Genomic DNA, 7829 nt, shown 5'->3' with positions numbered 1-7829 from the left:
CCAATACGTTTAATTGAAAAATACTGTCTTTTCCCTATTGTGTATTCTTGCCTTCTTTGTTGTAGATTAATTGACCGGATAAGCATGGGTTTATTTCTGCCTTCTCTATCCTGTTCCGTTGATCTGTGTCTAGTTTTGTGCCAGGACCATAGTGTTTGGATACTATCCCTTTACTTTTAATCAATATGTGTCTTTATATTTAAAGTGAATTTCTTATAGACAACATATAGTTGGGTCTTTTCTGATCCACTCTGACAATCTGACTTTTGTGTCTGTAGATCATTACTCTACAGTAGTTATAGATATATTTGGCTTACCACCTACCATATTTGTTACTGTTTTCTATTTGTTGCCCATGTTCTTTGTTCCTGTTTTTCTATTCCATTATTTTTTTCTGTCTTTTTTTGGATTTATTGGAACATTTTATGATTCCATTTTCTCTCCTTTCTTGGTGTATCAATTATACTTTGTTGTCATAGTTACTGCTGCTGCTATAGAATTTGCTATATACATTTACAACTAATTCAACTAATTCACACTGTACTTTGTGGGTAGTGTAGGTACCTTATAAAAAAACAGAACAATCCTAATTCTTTTTCCTGTCCCTTGTGTCATGGCTGCAATTCATTTAACTTATTTTTTTTTAAAGATTTTATTTATTTATTTGACAGAGAGTCAGCGAGAGCAGGAACAGAAGCAGGGGGAGTGGGAGAGGGAGAAGCAGGCTTCCCGCTGAGCAGGGAGCCCAATGTGGGACTCAATTCCAGGACGCTGGGATCATGACCTGAACTGAAGGCAGCTGCTTAACGACTGAGCCACCCAGGCGCCCTCATTTAACTTATAATAAGGATATAAGAACATATATACACACATAAGCGTATCATAATTGAATACATCATTGTTATTATTTTGAAACTTTAATTACTGGATCACTTAAGAATAAGAAAGTTTTTTATTTTACATTCATTTATTCCTTCTTCAGTGTTTTTCTTTATACACTTTTAAGTTTTTAACCTATATTATTTTTGTTTCTCTAAAGAACTTCTTTTAACATTTCTTGCAAGGCAGGCCTATTGATAACATATTCCTTCAGTATTTGTGTGTCTGAGAAAGTCTTCAAGTCCTCTTCATTTCTGACGAATAATTTCACAGGGTATAGAAATCCTAGGTTGGTCTTTTTTTTTTTTCTCTCAACACTAAATATTTCACTCTACTTGCTTTTTGCTTGCATATTTTCTTGGAAGTTGGTTGTAATTATCTTTGTTCCTCTGTAGGAAGTAATTTTTATCTTTGATTTTATGTAGTTTTAATATGCATAGGGTATTTTTTGGGCATTTATGCTTGATGTTTTCTGAGCTTCCTGGGTCTGTGGTTTGGTGTCTGACATTAATGTGGGAAAATTCTCAGTCATTATTATTTCAAACATTTTCTTTTTCTTCTCTTTCTGGTATTCCTGTTACACCTTTGTTGTATGTTTTGCAGTTGTGTCACAGTTTTTGGATATTCTGCTTTTTCTCTTTCCTTTTCAGTTTTCAAGGATTCTGTTGATAAATCCTCCCAAATTCTTTCCTCAGCTCTGTTCAGTGCACTTCAAGTCATTCATTTCTATTGTAGTGTTTTTGATCTCTAGAATTTTTTGATTTTCTTAGGATTTCTAGTTCTCTGCTTACATTGCCAATCTGTTCTTGCATGCTGTCATCTTTATCCTTTAGAGCCCTTAGCATATTAATCATAGTTGTTTTAAATTCCCAGTCTGATAAATCAATCCCTGCCATATCTGATTCAAATGCTTGCTCTGTGTTTTTGTTTTTGTTTTTGTTTTCTTTTTGGTGTGCTTTGTAATTTTTTATTAGCCAGACAGGATGTACTGGGTAAAGGAACTGCTATAAACCAGGCTTTGGTAGTGAAGTGTGGGGCAAAGGCAGAAGCATTCTATAGTTCTAGGATTAGGTTTCAGTGAACCTGTACCTCTAGACTGTGAACTTTACAAGTGTTTCTCAATCAAGTCATCACTTAAACAGGACAGGATGTCTAGAGTGGGCTTCAGTTGGGCATTTCCCTTCTCCTGGTTTAGGCTCTGATAAAACCCTGGTAGGTTATGTAAGGGTAGACCTTATTAAGAAGAATAAAATGCTCTAGTGTTTTTCAAAATGGTTGCTTTTCTTCTTTGCTGCTGGAAGCATAAGTGAATTTCTCTCTCCCACTCCCTGTGAGAAATAGGTCATGTTCCTACACAAAAGTGGGGATGCTTTCCTATGACTAGATGCCCCTGGAATATTTACTCTTGAAGTTGGCTATACTGAGTCTCCAGGGACTGGTCAGTTACAATTTAGATTTTCTTACTCTCTAGTAGTTCCTAGGGAGGCTTCTGCTCATGTAATCTGTTTGAATAGTTTGTGATTGTCTATATTTGTCCGTCTTATCTCTCCGATTTTGGGTGTAATAGTGTTCCCTGTGACCTCACTTTTCTTAAAGATCTAAGAAGAGTTTTTTTTGTTTTTATTTTTCAGTTTAATTTTTTGCTTTTTGTTAGAATGGAATGGCAAGTTTGAAGCTTCTTACATGCCAGAAAGAAAACCAAAAGTCTTTCTGATAATCTTCTTAATATGAAGACAATTGCAGTGATAAACTCTGCTTTAAAAGGAATTACTTGAAATTCTTCTATGTGTCTATATTTATGGTAGTAGAAAGCCTAAGAAATATGATGAATTTGATTTTTAAACTTATTCCTCTGAATCTGAATACCAGGTTTTACAAAATAATGAATTTTTAGGTACATGAGAATATTTTGGTAAGTTAGAAAACATTACTGATAATGTGCTTTATTCTCAATCCAAAACTTAATATATAAAATCTTGATTGAAATATTTTGTTTACTACTTATTGCCTTTCAAACAGTACATAATAATTTTGATCCAAAGTTAGTTTAATATCAGTGAACAGTTAAATACTGGTAATTTGGGTCAGGAGAATATTAATTTTAATTTTAAGGAGTCTGGTTTAATAGGACTTTTGATAGTAATAAAAGAAATCTACAGAATAATATGAACTTCTTTTAGTCTTTGTATATTTCAAAAAGGAAAAATGTTCTACATAGTACCTGTACTAACATTTTTCTGTTAAACTAAATTATGCATCTCTTTTATATAGTTCATTCTAACGTTTTTTGTTTTTTTTTTTAAGATTTTATTTGAGAGAGAGAATGAAAGAGAGAGAGAGAGCATGAGAGGGGGGAGGGTCAGAGGGAGAAGCAGACTCCCCGCTGAGCAGGGAGTCCAATGTGGGACTTGATCCCGGGACTCCAGGATCATGACCTGAGCCGAAGGCAGTTGCTTAACCAACTGAGCCACCCAGGCGCCCCATTCTAACGTTTTTATACTGTATTTCCTCCTTTCTCATTTATTTTTCTGAGTGACTTTAGGTTTTACCTAGCTTTTAATAACACGAGGGTTTGGAATAAATGTCTCTAATCAGTATTGGGAATGTTGGTGTATTCCCAGACTTTTTAATTCTTACATTTCTTCAAAGTTATCTCTATTTTAATCTTTTGCTATTTTTAGCTCCTCAGTGCATAAAGGCATTCTTACTTGTTCCTTCTATTGTGCTAATGTAAGGTGTTGCATGTATAGAAAGAAATCAGCCTCGTTACAGCATTCTATTCATGCACTCTAAGAACTAAAATAGGCAGGTGGAATCCATCCAATTCATATGTTTATGAATAACCATATCTAGAGCTTTCTTTTTGAACTTGTAGCTTTATTAAACATATTCCCTAATTAACATCAAATGACTAAAAACACACAGAAAATGAGTTTCCTAAACCTTTGGCGCCATAATATACCAAAATTTGCAGTATCAGTAGGTAGTTTCTTTTTTCCATTGAATTCATGATTAACATAGATGAAGGAGGGATAGTTAGATTATTTTTCCAGGGAATGGGGATCAATAAGCCTGTCCTCTTTAGAACCCACATATTCTGGATATTTGCTTCTTTTCTTTGAACATTTATCACTTAGCTCAAGGGTTTAATGTAGTTTCTCAAAGTTTTGTTTTTGAAAATGGAGTCATTAATTACTCCGAAAATGGTGCTTTCTTGCAATAAAAAAAAAAAAAATGTTGCAAATATTGACTGCTCTCTTCACCAGCTCTTCCTAGAATGGTTGAAGAGTGCTGGTCCTCTCTGTATGCTTAAATCTGAGCTCTCTGGGCCTCTTGGCCTCTTTACCTAAAGGCTTCCCTTGACCACATTTTGGATTTTGGTGCCAAGTGGGGGCGGTGTAAACCCCTTTTGAATTACTTACAGGACTAGCTATTGTAGTTAATAGAAAGGCACTTGGTACCTCAAATGGTTAACCATTTTCTCAGAAGAAATAGGTGACAAGCCTTAATATTTAATTGTCCCTTTCCCCATAGTGTGAAGGCTACATTTAAATAGCTTTATTTAACTTAAATAAACTTACAGCTTCTACCTTTTAATATCTGCTAAATGCTTCTATCATTAGTTCACTTCAAATTTTATTATTTGCTCTTTAAATCTTTCTAAATCTGAATGTAGCTAGAACAGTGGTATTCTAGTGGTTCTGGAGCAGTGGTTCTCAAACTTGAGAATTTACTTTTCTAACAAACTCTCTGGTAATGTAAATGATGCTCTATCTGGGGGCCCATTTACAAAACTACACCTTGAAGAAGAGGCAAGACATTTCTCTCTTTTTTTTTTATTAAAGATTTTATTTATTTATTTAACAGAGATACAGCGAAAGAGGGAACACAAACAAGGGGAGTGGAGAGGGAGAAGCAGGCTTCCTGCCGAGTGGGGAGCCCGAGATTCGGGGCTTGATCCCAGGATCCTGGGATCATGACCTGAGCCAAAGGCAGACGCTTAATGACTGAGCCACCCAGGCGCCCCAAGGCATTTCTCTTTTTTGCAGGGAAAAGTCTCCACCAACATATGATTAATGATTCTTATACTTATTTGTTAAACATATTCACAAACTACAAATACTCATAGGCTCAAACATTAAAAAAGTCTTAGGCAAAACAAATAAGAAAATATGTAAAGAAGAAAACATGAAATATAAGAGAGGCTAGAACATTAAGTAGCCAGTTACAAAGCTGAGATTAAAATTAAGGTTTCTAAACTCTCAGTTCATTGGCCTTTTCTCCCATAAATTTTTCTTCATTTTATGTAGCTAATAGTATATAATATCAATAATATATGAAATGCCAATTTTAATTTGATATTTTGATTTTCCAGAGTCCCAGCATGCAGTTTACTATTGGGTGGTTTTAGTCTATGAAGTTTCTCATAACTCTCATGCTTTCTTTGAATGATAAAATTAGGGAGATTTATAAAAACATCTTTTTATAGGTCTACACTGGAAATGGCATGGTTAAAAAAAAAAAAAAGGCATTGCACAAGGAGTCAGGAAACTGTTGTCAATTGGCTGTAATTCTTGAGCAATTATATCCCTTATCCTAGGCAGTTTTGCTTTTAGACCCTGCCCTGAGCCACTAGTGTCAGGGTATTATTAAATATGAGGATATTAAATGCTTCATAGAAGCCCAGAAAACACTTCAGATCTCTTGCCCTTTGTCTTTAACACAAGGCAATAATATTTAACTGAAGTGAAGATGTGCAGGTGGTGCCGTAGCGAAGGTGGGAGCTAGACAGACACTGCTTCAGAGCATGGGGAGAATTGGAGTGAGAGAGGTATACAGATAAAAGACAAATTAACTTGTCAAATTCCTCCTTTCAGAGAGTATGAACGCAGCAGCCTTTTCCATAAAGAAGTGTCATTTTCTGTCATGCTAAGTGTCCATTTTTCTTCTTTTATGGTTCTAGAGATAAAACAAATTACTGCATATTCGCCATGGTAGCAATGATGGCTAAGGAATGTTTGGTATTATTAAATAATTTACATGCTTTGTATATACTTAGGCCTAGATGCACATGCATGAAGAAATTCTAAAAACTCAGTATTTAAAAGAATCTAAAATAATAAACACAAGCTTATGACAATGTAATGGGCTTTGGCCCCAAATCTTGAAGTATATTTTGTGTGTATGCACGCGCCATTTATAGTGTTTAGTTTAAATTTGCTTGTAGGGGTCATGGCCTCAGTTGTGCTTACAATGATGACATTTTTGGTAACAAATCATAGTTTCAATATAGTATATTCTGAATCTACCCCAAAATAAAATATCTTGGTGAATGAAACATAGGTCAAACTTGACCTTACAGGCACTCTCAGACACAAAATATGAATTTCAGCTAAATGTGTTAAAGCAATTTGATTAAGTTTATCAAAATGCTTAAGAAAAACTGCAATGACCATTTTTAAGAGCAAATTGTAGTTTCTGTAAACTAAATTAGTCTCATTTTATTCTACACATAGTTGTGTCAATGGCAAGTCCTGTTTCCTGGCCTCTGTTCTTGAGGGTAGGCTAGAAAGAATTCAGAGCCACATTCTGAAGCAAGCAAGGGTTTTAATAAAGTGTAAGTATGCTCTAGAGATGGGAGAGTGGGTAGGCCCAGAGGTGGCACCAGTAGCAGGGAGTCAGGGTTGTCTTTCTCTGTTTTAATAGGTTATGGGACATTGCGGGGGCGGTTCTTGACTAGGGTTGCAGCCATTCATCTAAGGGACTCCTACGAGTTGGAAGGGGGAGTTTGGGGTGCTACATGGTCCTTGTGGAAACTGTCATGGCAGTCTTCCTCCGCCAGAGGGGTTAAAACCGCAATGAAATGTATTGTAATGAAGCTATAGGTTACTGTAGGGTGCTGGTCATAGGGGAAAATACATGCGCATCCCCTGGGGTGTGTCCCTGCTGTTCAAAGGTGGTTTTATCAGTCAGAAAGCACTTGTTCCCTGCTCATATCTAACTGCCTACTCTATCACAAGTGTATAAACTTCTATTTGCTGTTAATATTAGTAAAAACTTAAGAAAACTGTTTGACAGTTGTCCTTAAAAATAATTGTTTAAATATTTATAAAATGTTTACAGAAAATTGAGATTTTCTAGACAAATACATGACAAAATTGATCTTCTAATATAATGAAAATACAGCAAGGAAACAAACATTTCTGTGACTATGGAAACTTATTCAAGAAATGCTGAAATTAATTGCTCCTTACACCATTATTTTTGCCTTTATATGTTATAAAGAAAAAAAAAAAAACTGTTGCTTTCTCCCAGGCATGTGCAGTAATCATTAAATTCAATTATTTAGAATATTTTTACCAAGTTTAAGCATATTAAAAACATAGGTTTTTTGATTATTATGTTGATACTTGTAGATTGTCAAGGAAGGAGGAGAAAACATGTTTTACTTAAACATGTGGCTTAATTCATGACCCTTAAGATTAGATATATACACTGGCCTCTATTTACATTCTTGGACTAGGCCCTACAGATGCTAAAGATAAACCTGAGCTTACATCTCAATTTCTTCAATAAGAGTTGTGAGTTAGATCTCTAACTGCATCATATATAAGCTGTTGGTTTTGTTTTGTTTTGTTTTGTATTTTTGTGTTTTTTTTTTTTTTTTTATGTAATCTCTACACCCAATGAACTCATGACCCCAAGATCAGGAGTCACATGCTCCACTGACTGAGCCAGGCAGGTGCCCCCATATATAAGTTTTTGTTTACAAAGAGAAGAGAATTACCACTGGCCTTTCCTGGAGAAGCCAACTGAGTGACTGGGCCTCAAGCCTCCCATAGGCTTAGTAGTTTTGATTAGCACCATCTACATAAATAATGTAATGATGATTAAGCCTCTTAGTCTTGCATGTCTCTGCTAAACAGCTTTTGGTACAGCTGTCATCTTCC

This window comes from Eumetopias jubatus, unplaced genomic scaffold (genome assembly GCF_037043125.1).
Source record: "Eumetopias jubatus isolate StellerSeaLion01/CBP00866 unplaced genomic scaffold, mEumJub1_p1.0 scaffold_5, whole genome shotgun sequence".
NCBI lineage: Eukaryota > Metazoa > Chordata > Mammalia > Carnivora > Otariidae > Eumetopias > Eumetopias jubatus.
The sequence above is the reverse complement of the archived record's forward strand: the minus strand, read 5'-3'. Positions refer to the sequence as shown.